This window comes from Miscanthus floridulus, chromosome 2 (genome assembly GCF_019320115.1).
Source record: "Miscanthus floridulus cultivar M001 chromosome 2, ASM1932011v1, whole genome shotgun sequence".
NCBI classification, from domain to species: Eukaryota; Viridiplantae; Streptophyta; class Magnoliopsida; order Poales; family Poaceae; genus Miscanthus; species Miscanthus floridulus.
In genome coordinates, this window is record NC_089581.1 from 181,212,907 (window position 1) to 181,226,319 (window position 13,413).

The 13,413-nt window shown below is 45.3% G+C and overlaps 1 long non-coding RNA gene and 1 pseudogene across 1 annotated transcript; both read right to left on the bottom strand.

Annotated features, from left to right (window-relative positions):
- Positions 1–3,939: 3,939 nt before the first annotated feature.
- Positions 3,940–5,665, bottom strand: LOC136540887 (uncharacterized). The gene is made up of 4 exons (XR_010780037.1): positions 5,355–5,665; positions 5,248–5,280; positions 4,757–4,854; positions 3,940–4,598 (listed from the first exon to the last, which is right to left on the bottom strand). It is a non-coding gene; the product is annotated as an uncharacterized lncRNA (long non-coding RNA).
- A 3,027-nt stretch (positions 5,666–8,692) lies between these two features.
- LOC136540888 (SH3 domain-containing protein 1-like) lies at positions 8,693–13,413 on the bottom strand (annotated as a pseudogene).

Sequence of the window (13,413 nt, forward strand, 5' to 3'; positions counted from 1 at the left end):
GCATTGTTTGTTGAGATCTATGTAGTCGACACACATGCGCCACTCATCCGTATTCTTTTTTTGTACTAGAACTAAGTTTGCTAGCCAATCTAGATGAAGAATTTCTCTGATGAATCCGGCTTCCATTAGTTTTGTAATTTCCTTTTTAATTGTTGTCTTCTTGTCAGGAGAGAATCGTCGTAGTCGTTGTTTCATAGGCTTGGAGCCTTCATTGATATTAATTTTATGCTCAGCCAACTCTCTTGGGACCCCTGGCATGTCGGCCAGCTTCCAAGCGAAGATATCTTTGTTATCTCGAAGAAAGTTGGTGAGCGCGAGTTCCTATTTTGCTGATAGGTGTGCACTGATGGTTGCCGTTTTTGAGGGATCACCGGTGCCCAGGTCGATTTCCTTGACATCGGCTTCTTTGGGTGGTGCTAGGATGCTTGGCTTTTTAGCCGGTATCTCTAGTTCTTCTTGGCTTATTTCTGCAGCAATAGTGGCTATTTCTTTTCTTTCATCATTTGCCTGTGCTCTTGCTGCAATTTGAATAGCCTGAACATCATAGTCAAAAGCACGCTTTAAATCACTCTAAAGAGAAAGAACACCGTTAGGCCCTGGCATCTTAAGCAATAGGTATGAATAATGCGGTATTGCTATGAATTTTGCTAGTGCCGGGAGCCCAAGGATTGCGTGATATGATGAATCGAAGTCCGCGACTTCAAACTTGATGAACTCTATATGGTAGTTCGAGGGAGTTCCAAAGGTAACCGGTAGAGTGATTTGTCCAAGTGGCATTGTTGCCTTGCCGGGTACTATGCCATAAAAGGTGTGCTTGTTGGTGTGATCATCTCGGCGAATTGTAGTCCCATCTTCCTTAGAGTTTCTAAAAAATGATGTTGAGTCTGGCTCCTCCGTCGATTAGTACTTTCATAACAGTCATACCGGCAATGGTTGGATCTAGAACCAGTGGGTAATGGCCTACGTTTCCTACGCTGGTCCATTGGTCTTCTCTTGAAAATTGGATCGGATACTCTGACCAATTGAGATATCTTGGTGTAGCAGGTTCTGCTGCCATGATTGTTCGTAACACTAGTTTTTCTTAATGTTTGCTTCTGGAATCTGGAACCCCGGTAAAGATTACTGCCACTGTCCCTCTAGATTTTTGGAATCCCTTTTCTTCAAGGTTGTCTCCTTCTTTTTTCTGATTGTCTTCTTTATTGTTTCCCTTCCTATCTTTTCTAGTGTATCTTTCATTGAAGGTGTAGCAATTTCCGATGGTGTGCTTTTCATTGGGGTGCAAGGGGCAACGTATGTTCTCAATGTTGTCATATCTTCTGGGCTTGGTAAATTTCTTTGATTTGCCAGCCATTGCTACTGTGTTGTCTGGACCACGCTTTCTCTCCTGATGTCTGTTGTTTTGAGGAATTTGCCTATCCAGGTTGTCTCTATTATTTCTATCCGGGAATCTTTCTTGTGTCTTTCCTCTGCAGTAGTTATCTTTTCCACTGTTCTTCTGAATTCTTCATTATTTCTTGGGTTTTCTTTGCAGAAGTCTTGAAATTGCCACCTAGCCATGATTCCGTGAGAGAAGGCTTCGATCACTTCTCGTTGTGTGATGTCATATACTTAAGCTCGTAGTTCGCCAAATCATCGATAGTAATTTCTAAGACTTTCATCTCCTTTCTGCTTGAGTCCTTTTAACTCTGCGTGAGTAATTAGATGTGTAATAATTCCCGTGAAATTTTCACAGAAAGTTCTTTGTAAGTCTTCTCAATTTCTGATTGATCCTGGATTTAATTTGTTAAACCATTGAAGTGGCATGGTTTCTAGGGCCATGGGAAGAACAAGGTTTTGATGTCATCGTCTCCTCCAACCAATTCAATCGATTGTGAGTAAATCTTGAGCCATTGCCTTGGTTCGGTCTTGCCATCATACTTGGAGTGGTTGGACGGCTTGAACTTATGAGGTAGTCATATTAAAGCAAGTCTGTTTGTAAAACAGAGGTATCTATCATGCGTTCTGGCTTCCATATATTCTGATTCTGCGCCCCCTTCTTGCCAACTGTCGTCTTGGTGAGAGTAGTTCTACGTGGCTGTCCGAGTAGGTGCTTTGCTTCTGGCCTTTCTTGGTTGCTCGACTCGGTTGTTTTGACTGTGATTTCTTTGGCTCTCTCCGTTGTGACTTCTACTTGGTCCAAGTCTTTTGAAAGCGGACCTCCTTTGATTTTGATCTTCCTGTTCATGAGATGTTGCCCTTCCGTCGTTTGTCCTAAAGACTGTTGACCAGAGAAAGTCTCGGAGCTGTTCTTGTTTTTTATTGGGATATGAGGTCGCCCTGAGTTCTTCTAGTGCTTCTCGGATCTTATCGTAGGGTGTATTTGCTGCTCGTCCTTCTTTGACCTCTCGTTCTGATTTTCTTCTATTATACTCGGCTAGGTCTGATTCATATTTGATCCAAGTGTTCTTTCGCTGCTTAGCACGACGTCGACATCCTTGTTTCAATTTGTTCTTTCTTTCTCTTGCTTGCCTCTAACTCTCAGTCTCACCATCGTGCCCCCTAGATAAATGGTGATATATTGGATTCGGATTCATCTGAAGACCTCATGTCAGGTACTTCTGGAGGGATCCATGGTGATCGAGGACGATGAATCATGAATACTTCTCTAGCGTGAGTTGTTCTGTCATCGTCGTTGATTTCCATACTGCCAGAGCTGTTGATAACTTTAGTAGAGGTTTCAAGGTCATAGATCGAATCTCCTTCTTGGTAGGGTAGAGTTTTTGTCATCGTATCGTTGACTAGTTGGGTGCCATTATCCTCAGGAACGGTTCCTGGCCAGTGAACGATGCAGTCTTGAGATGTTATAGTTAGAACGAGACCTTCATGTTGTGGAGTTCGAACGGAAGAGGACCTGACTTCTTTGAAGTATTCTGAGTGTATTCCGAGTAGTATTCTTGATAGGTTGATGTCATGTTCCGGAGCTTTGTTAGAAAAGAACTCAGTTTTCTGAAAGAACACGGATAAGACTTCGTTTCGGAAGCGGAACTTGAGTTTGAATCGGATGCGTGAAGTCGCGGAATCCGAGTTGGATTGGAAATTTTGAGCTACGCGAATCTTCCGACAAGCTGATCTGTCGTTGTTGTCGAAATGAAAGAGTCCTGATGATGATCCAAATCTTCGAGGAGACGGCCTTGGACCTTGCCGTCGTCGCCTGCCTCGCAGATCCATGAACCGAAGATGAAGGTTGATTCCGTCGAGAAGATCATGTTGTCGAGGTCCGTCGAGCTCTCAGATGCAAATTCGTCGAAAGTCCCTACCTGGAGCGCCAGCTGTCGATGTTTTACCACCGATAGCCTGCCATGGGGGTACCCGGGGCAGTATGTTCGGGCTTCAGCGTATGCAGAACTCGACGGTTAACACAAGAGACAGTTGATTTATCCTGGTTCGGGTTCTTGATCGTAGATCGAGTAATAGCCCTATGTCCAGTCGGCGTTAGCCTTTGCATTGGATTGATTGTAAAGTGTTGTGTTGTACAATTGTTCTCTAAACTCCCGATCCAAAGAGCCCTGCCCTCCTTTATATAGTTAGGAGGCTAGAGTCCTAGTCGGTTTATAATGAGAGTTCCTAGTAGGATTATAGAATAGGGGCTCTTGCGTTTGTATCCTTGTTTTGTATCGAAATTGTGATTTTGCCCTTATTTTTTTGACTTTGTGAATTTACCCCTACTGTACCATTCACGAAGCAGCAGTTTGCCCCTGCTCCATCATCCACCCCTAACGGTGTTAAACTTTATACAAAAGGACATGAATGCCCATACGATTTTGCCCCTGTTTGTTATGCATAATTGTGATTTTACCCTGATTTGGAATTAGACTTTTTTATTGTAGGCTGACAATTGATTAAATTTGATCAAACATATTTGGCACAACTTGCAATTATTTGAAATATTTCGATATAATCTTTTGTGTGGGCCCAAAAATCTTCAATGTATAAGAATGCATGTAGAACATCAATTAACAAACTGTATAAGTAGATGCATGCACTGATAACCTTAGTACCTTACCACATAGGAATGTCATACAATACATGTTTTTCAGCAAAAGTAACCGCCATACAAGTTGCTTCCATATCAGAGCCCCGTTTGCTTCTGTTTTCATCACCAAAATCTATTATAGGCAACACTATCATGCTGGTAGTGATCGCTGCATCGGCATTGCCGGTGGAACAATGGCCGTCCCTACGCGAGACAGCGGCGGTGTCGCAATCTGTCTCCACAGGAAGACCAGGAGGCTGTACCTATAGCTGTGCGGAACGCTCCAAGGGCAAGCTGTCAGAGCAAGACAGGAAGTCGTCGGCCATTCCCGACGAGCCGTGAAGCAAGGCGCCGGCGTGACCATCCTTGCGGTGATGCGGGGAAGAGCAAGTGTACGCAGAGTATGAAAGCAGAGTGAGGATGAGCTGCCTTCGGAAATTTGAAACCAGAGACCACCTTTGGAAATCATAATAATGATCTATCAATGTTGAAGCTTTCTTCTCCACTTCAACCACTCGCTAATCATCCTGTAGTGGCGACGGTGGTGACCAATTGCAGTGAGAGCTCGTCGGAGCTATTGAAGCAACTGCATATAATTTGATTTGCTGTTAATAGTGTAGCAGCATATCCCAGCATTACACGCCTAATTTCTAGGTGCCAAGAGTATGAAAGCAGAGTGAGAACACCATGGCAGCCTCCTAAAGCCCTAGTATAATACTGATATAGTACATATATGAGCTTTACCTCTTTCAAATGCTCTATTCTCTCCAGCACAGGAAGGAGCTCATCAGCAAATGAAGAAATACCTTTTGCAGAAGCACTGGGACAGTATCAATGCCGAGCTGCATAAGGGGCAAAAACATAAGTTTGCAGGCATTACTTTTCATAAAAGAAAATAGCATGTCCCTTCCTTTACAAGGTGAAAATCACCAACTTATATAAGAAAAAGAGCATTGCAAAGGATCCTATCATATAGCTATTCTGTGACAAGCACCATAGTTCTATGTGGATCAGTAGCCGATTTCTGTGAATCTGAGACAAGCACTTATATAGATATATAAAATCAGTAGCGGCAGCGGCAGCATCCATAGTTCTATAAATCAGCCGGCTGATGTGCTTTGACCTATAGCTGTTGCTACTGGGTAGAAAGCAGTAGCTATAGAAAAACAAAAAAAAAGAAAGGTGTAGATCCAATTACCACTCAAACATCACAAAATTGGGTAGTATTAGATTACCTGGAATGAAGCAAAGTAGCCTTGATTTCGGATCTGCACATAGCATAGAAAATTAGAACTCCAATTTATTAAAGAATAGCAAGAATAGAGTGGTTCCTCTGTCATACCTAAAATTTTCATTCGATTGCTCCTGGGCCAAGCAGGGTCTAGTGGTGTGCCATTGATTTTGTTTGCCCCAAGCCGAGGGAGTGGGTCTCGGGGATGAGGATGGACATGCACGCGAACTCCTTGTCGTTGGCCCGCTCCACGCAGAGGTACGTAGTGCCGAACTGGCCCTGCCCGAGCAGCACAGACTCCGGGACCACCGCCGCCTTCGCCTCCGTCGACGACATCTGCGCAGAGAGGCAAACATCAACAACTCAGATCCGCGCTGAGGGAGACGGAGTCCGCCACGAACGCCGCCTCCTGCTCCCTTGGCAGTCCCTCATCCTCTGCCTCTTCCGTGGCAGAGATATGCTGGCCGGCCGTCGCTACCACAGCTGCGAGGGGGGCGCGGACCCGCTGGCCGGTAGCCCATCGCCGCGGCCGCCCTGGCAAGCGAGCGTGCAGGCGCCGGCCCGCTAGCAGACAGGCCGCCTGCCACCGTCACCCCAACCGGCAAGCGCAGGTGTAGGCGCGGGCCCCGGCAGGCGAAATAGCAGCGATCGGCGAGAGGGGCGGCGGGGAGAAGATTTGGAGTCCGCGGCTCCGCATCGGCAGCAGCACATCCAGCGTAGGGAGAAGGAGTGGCAGACACCGCGGCCCTCGCACGCCCCAACACCGCACGCCACGTGTCGAGCCCCACCGCTGCCCCGCGCGCGACGAGCCCCGCCGCCGGGAGCCGTTGCCGCACCGCGTGCTGTGCGCTGCCAACGCCGCCGCCGCCAGATGCCCCCGATGCCCCGGTCGATGCAGCCGCCCTTGAGAAAGGCACAGTTTCACTACGGAGGCTGAATACAAGGACAAGGGGCAATTTGGTTTTTTCGCCTTTGTTTTTTTAGATTTTGAATTTTTTTTAATTCATTTATTCCGTGACCATCTGACGGCATCCAAACCAGGGGCAAACGGATGATTCAATTCAAAATAGTAAGGGCAAAATCATAAAGTTAAGAAAACAAGGATAAAATCACAATTAGACTCCTACATAAGGGCAAGAACACCATTTTCCCTACAGAATAATACTACTACTAAGATTACAGGGGAAGATTCCTAGTTAGGCTAGTTTTTCTCTCTTCCTTGCGGGGTATCCCGTGGGTCCCGCACCGACAAACTCTTTGCCTGATGTGCAAGATATGTAGTTTTTCTCATATTTGGGATGAAGTGCACTAATCACAGCGTCTCGAAACATGTTATCGGCAGCCAAGAACTTTTGCTCCTCCTCAGGAGTAAACTGTTCAGGCTTCCCATGTGCGGCGTGATAGCAATTCATCGCAGTCAACCACAATACCATCTTGGCACGTCATATCATGAAATTCTTGCCATCAAAATTATTTGGCTTCAAAGCAGCAGCAAAACCACTGACAGAAAATTACCTAACATTAGGGTTTTTTATTATTAGACAATTAGGCATTTTCATTGTCAATTTAATCTAGAAATATAACATCAGCAGGTTCGTGACGGCACATATGTGCATGTGTATATCTCTAACGAACGCTACAGCATGCAGAGATGACATACAGTAAAAGCGCAAAGTACAGTAATCACATAGATTAGATTGTAGCCAGCGGAGGGTCCCATGCCGAGGGCATCGGAGGCTCCATTCGCACTAGTCGATATAGTGCGTTGCTCGAATTCGCGGACCACAGTCGATGCAGGACGATGTTCGCAGTGCAGTCCCACGAACGGATCACCAGGAAGAAGACGCCTTGCTGTTCCGTAGGCAATCACCAGAAAGAAGACGGGTTCCGAGAGCGATCACCACCTCGCTCCCCAAAAACCTAATTGCCGCACACCCCGTGCAAGGTTCTCAGACGGACGAGGGTTCAGGAGGCACCTGCTCTCCCGCTACTCCGTGCACGCAGAGGTACGGGACAGGAAAGCTAGAGTGCTGCTGAGATGTGGTTTCTCTCGGGAGCGGTTGCGGAAGACGAAGATCTGGACTGACGGAGGACTACGGATATATGGCTGCGACGGGAAGGGAGAAAGGCAGCGGAGAATCCCAGAAGACGGAGAAACGGAAGCGAAAATGACGGTAACTGACGGAGGACTACAGATATATGGTTGCGACGGGATGGGAGAAAGGCAGCGGAGAATCCCAGGAGACGGAGAAACGGAAGCGAAAAGGACGGTAACTGACGCAATCAGTTCGCCTCCATCATCAAAGAGAGTAACTCCCGTGATTATGTGGATTAAGTGGCAAAAGACTGGCCATGCCCGCGGCCCCGCCCGGCCGGCGGCGGCGCGCACGACACGCTTATGTCCTTTTCTCAGCTTCTCAATTAAGATGAATAATTTCCAGCCATATAAGCTGAGTCAACGTTCAGTCAAAATATCGTATGATATTAAACCATACAACGCTTAATGTTACGTACCATAGAGTTTTATTTGATTTATTAAATATTATATGGACCAAGCCCATATTATATATGTTGATGCATGGAGTAAGTACGTGACAAAGCTTAAGCACAAACTGATAGTCAGATCCCTCTAATTCTCCTTTTCTGGCACAGTAGCATTGATGAATGCTGAGCCAATGCCTAGCGAGAGGGAGAGAAACATGTCACTACCATCCAACACCGGCTAGATCAGACAAGGCTGAATGGGGATCACTGGCAGGTCTCCAGCATCCACGACTTTTTTTCGCTGCTTCTTCGATCGAAACGAGAGACGCCGCTGAGTCAGACAGCCATCATAACTGCGCGAGGCCCCAACGGCCTCAGCAGACCGGTGAGCGGGAAAACGCTGAATCGCAAAGCCATCAATCCGTGGACACCACAGCGCCCCACTTGCGCAATGACGATGCCTGCGTGCCGAGCCCGATGCCGTCTCTCGCCCTCACCTCGCCGATGAAGCGTCTCCATCAGCGAGGGCTGGAGCTGTGAGCTTTCCGGGCTCCATGTGCGTGCCGGGTGCCGCGGCAGAAAACAACCGCGGCCTGCCGGCCTCCTCGTGCTCGGCTACACGGCAGCAGAAGAGATGTGAGTCTTGGCTCCATAATTCAGCTCCTGCAGAGTCGGGCAAAGCGGTGGTGACCGGTGGGGGTGGGGGGGGGGGGGGGGGGGGGGGGGGGGGTGGACAGGGGTTTCTGCGAGCTCCATATAGAAGAACAAGGTTAGTTTCAGACCGGTAACACCAACCTACACAAATTTTCTGAAGAAAGCCTCGATCATATTCTGCTTCTATGTCTACAGTATTTCGTACCATAACCACAGGCAGCAGTGCCAGTCTCACTGTTATGAAATCATTAGTTAGCATAAATTTGGCAGGAAGCATGATGTCCGAATATAAAGGGCAAGTTGACAGCATCTCATCACCAACACCAATAGCTCTGTACAATGTTATAATAACAAAAGGAAATCCTAACAGACAAAACTATATTTTACATACAGTCACCAACCAACGAAAAGCCTAGAAGAACAATAATCTGCACAGAAAGGTAAAGGTTCTACGAAACGCTAATCACTCATGGGACATGTCATGTACAGTAATGTAGAAAAAGGACCATGACAACAAGTCAGCAACCATAAGTACGAGATGGATCAGGTAGTCAGAAGTCCAGGCTCTATCACCTTGCCGGGGCTTTGTCCCTCTGCTCTACATAGGCAGATGGGAACCAGCCAGCCTTTCCCTTGCATTCACCTTCAGACCAACCGTTTGCTGCCACCTGTGAAGAAAGTCAATGTGCTTAGTCAGCATTCCGGCCCCCTCCGTATCTCCCAGAGAATTAAAAGACGACGAACAGGACAATTATAAGCTGTCTCGCATCTGTTCGTTTTCTAAAAGATACAGTGGTTGGTTACAGTTACAGCACTACACAATAGCATGCTGCCTTATGAATTATTACTATAGATTATTTAGTGGGGAGCTATGAATTTGTATTATTTATTGTCCCCACTTGGCCATGAGGTATCCCACAACCTCGATAAAACTTAATTGTCAACAAATAAAGCAAACCATGTACCTGGCGGACCACAACATATTCACCCACCACAAGACTGAGCTCACCATCAGCCTGAGCATCGAATGGATGAATAACCTGCCCAAAAAGCAAGTAAAAAAAATCCTGAGCTAATAGAATAATGTGCTGTTATGTTCAGCATCACAGACTAATTGTACCCAATAACTATTTTCAGCACTTGTGAATCGTCAAGCTTTGTTGAAGATCCATTCACCAATCAAATCCATTATTCATTTAAATTAGGTGCTGGGATCAGAAATAAAACTCCAATAATTTCAGACTAGTCATATACCCAATACAGAGTTCACATAATTTCAGGACTTCTCATGCAATAATAAATGGGACTGGAGACTGAGGAAATTCAAATCATGTATGCATAAAATTAGCCATTAAAACACTATATTGTAGGATAATATATTTATAATTTAATTTAAAAGTAACCAGCAGAGAAGTTCCAAATTACATGGCACTTCCAAAAAGCTCCATCAGATTATCTAAAATATTTAACAGAAGATAGGATAAAACTCATGCCAGACAGAAGGTGGACCATGGAAATTCTAAGCATAGTATATTGAAAAGTGCCGAGCTTAGAGCAAACACATCCTAAAAACTAATGCATTTATGTACAATAATATTCACAGCATGCAGGGCCAAAAACAGTCATACCTCCCCCAGAAATTGCACCTCCTGACTATTTCCTGTGGATTCGCTAGGTTTAGTTAATACTGGATCTTCAGATGTGCTATGTGAGTGCACTTGTGCTGGGCCTGTATCTGATTCAGGCTCTGATAACTGTTCATCGTAATGGTTTTCTGACCCATTATGATGCTTTGCATAGAGCATCTGCGCATAAGCGAAAAATGAAACATAATGATCTTCAGCGTATCAAGGTTTAAGACAATGCAAACTAGCTATACAGGTGAAAAAGCACATCTTTCTGGGCCAGTTGTGCACCTCATCATGGAGTTTATTCAGAATATCAGCAGCATTTTGATGATATGTCCTCTCAGCATCAACCTGTAAGCATAGACTAAGGGTTGTCAAGAGCCATCTAACTCTTTATCCAAGAAACTTAATGCAGATGAGTGATAGACATTCTTCAAGTCAAAGTAACAGAAGCCTGCACAGGTTTGCAAACACAGCAGCACATGGCAATACTGGAACTATTTGTCTGGGAATTCAGGAATTTGAAACACAAAGTTGGAACGAATAACCGCAGCAAGAGAAATGTTGATTCTTTGTTCAAAAAGTTCCAAAACTTTTAGTTAACACATGCAAATTCTACTACTCCTATGACATTTGAAGACAGTTAATCAAAGGGGATTAGGACCCTGTTTGGTAGAGCGGTAAAAAAAGCGCTTATCTGACAAGCTGAACAAATAAAGCAAAAGCGCGGTCTCTGACCCAGCTTTGGGTGCTGCGGGGACAAGCGTGGCTAGAAAAAGCTGTAAAAAACATGCCATTTGGCTTTTAGAGCATCTCCAAGAGTTTCTAAAAAAACAATTGGTAGATCAATAAGTTTCTTCAAGTGGCTACAAAAAGTTGGGAGCACATTTGTTGGGTTCCTCCAACCTTTTCGAAAATCTCGCTCCTAAAAGGTAGAAGACAATTTTGCATCAGGAATCTCGAACTACTTCCAAATCACCACAACCATATTTATACTTTCTTTTTTCTCTTTTGCATTTGCATTGTGAACCCTGTCCTTACTCCATATTCTTCCCCACGTCCTTCCACCTCCAGATTGGCCGATCGATACACTCTTGGAGATGCTCTTAGTCTCAGCTTATTTTCCCAAGTGCGGAAAGATTGGTAGTTGAGATAAGGAGTTGTTGGAGAGCGTTTTAGTGAGTTTTGTAAACTCTTGGAGATGCTCTTAGTCTCAGCTTATTTTGGCCACAAGCAGCTTATAAGCTGTACCAAACAGACCCTAGATTAGACAACCCTGTGTTACAGGTTTAAATACAAAAATCCCAATTCTACTCTTCCAAAACAAGGGATGGTTTGTTAATCAAATTTCTAGAATGAACACTGAGGATGGGGTCAACCCCCAACCCCGGTCTGAACATGTAGCACAAGAAGAATCATAGATAACTATATAAGAAATATGCTGAAAATAGTACCAAGGATGGCTAATCTTTAGAAATGTGAAATCTAGCAATTAAGTGCAGGTTGTTGAGACGGAAAGGCTTGAGAGGATTGAGTGGTTGTATACAGGAGATCCTAATCACTGCGAAAATGGATCAGGTGCTTTCACTTAATATATGAATATGCCGAGCCAAATCATACCATTGCAAGGAGACGTCCGTACGTTACTTGCTGTTGCTGAGCCTCTACAGCCTCCATAGCTGCAGTTGCTTCTCTTCCTAATGCTGCCAGTGTAGTTCGAAGATCTGATAATTTCGATTCTGCATGTTGCAGTTTCACAGAGTTATCTGTGTTACCACTACTTTCCTTGGATTTAAGTTGCTTTCTCATCACATCAGCTATCTAATAAAATAATTCACAATTAGTAGCTGCCACTTGTCTCTGTAGGAAAAAAATATTTTTTATGACTCGTTACCTGAGACTCCATGTCCTGTCTGATCCGTTGATAGCGGTATAAGTTAGCAATCGAGCATCTTCAAGAGGAGCACTCATTATCATTTCTCGGAGAGGCTCAAAAACCTGTAAAAATTGTCAATAAAGCCAATAAGCTAAAGTTAACATCAGAGATATATCAACTTAGATGATCTAGGCTACTTCAAGGATTAAAGAGCATTCACAACCCTAAAAATTCTATCAATAAGTGAAAATTTTTCATCACCTGCTCTCCAAGACTTTTAAGAAGATCCTCCCGCTCTTTCTCTATTTGTTTATGAGATTTACCGAACTCCTCAGATGCCCTTGCAAGAGCAAAACCAAAATGTTGATTGTCGTTTCCATATTTACAACAATCCTCAGCTAGTTTTTTTCACTACAGAAACATCGTACCACGATTACAAAATATCCCAAGATATAAGGAAGCACACAGATATAGCAGAAAAACTAATACCAAAACTCACCTATCTCCATCTGTTTGGTGCTAACCGCAATGAAACCTTCCACCCTCGTACAATATTTCGCTGGAAATGCTACAGAACAAGAGTTTTTGCCGAGAGAACCTTTAAACAATCAGCTAGGCTAGTATTTGTTGTGAGGCATGTGATAAGCTGAAGTTAACTCAGACCTTAGCTGCTCTTGTAGTACTGTAAAGCCTTTGGAGATTCTGGTGGCACTCAAGCTCCGCTTCATCAACAAGAGAAGGATCTTGATTATATCGCGTACTGAACTGCTTGAGAACCGCCTGCATCATGACACATAATTCTCTCTCAAGGAGGCCACACAGGCAAGGAAAGGGAAAGGCTTACAGTCTATGCGAATTAATGAAGTAAGCCTCAGCTGCAGAACAAATCAGCAGCCACAGGCCAACTTCAAGAATTGGGCAATTGGGCAGTGCTCATACTCAACCAGAAGCAGGCTGGCAATACACAATTCAGTTGCTTCCTGTTCCAATTGCTCCTGCTCTCCCAACCCAAAACACAACATCTAGGAGCTCGAAATCCCAAAACTAGAACTAGTTTAGCAGAAGTATTCAACTACGTGAGCAAGCACGTCAACAAGAGCACGATATATACGTTCTTCCCAGGGTCTGCTCAAATCCCGCGCCCTCGCCGCGCATCCGGCCACGCCCGCTTGATCGGTGCGGAGCAGAATTGCTCGAACTCAGAGGGGAACCAGGAACCCGTACCTGCTGCTGCTTGGCGACGTGCTCCCGGAGCTTGCTGGCCTGCTTCTTCAGCGCCTCCATCCGCGCCGATCGGTTACGGAGGATTGGATTGGGGGAAGCGACAGCGGTGCGAGCTGAGGAATACCCCAGGAACAAAAAAGGCAGGGTTACCACTCGCTCAGACGCCCTGGACGGCGGCCGCGAACCAGCGGGAAGCAGCTAGAAAACGGCTGTTGCGGGGGACGGTGGCCGAGCCTGTACCAAGTAGGCGCCACAGGCGCCACGCGACAGCCAACAGCGCATCGGTTCGCCGATAGTGCGGAGA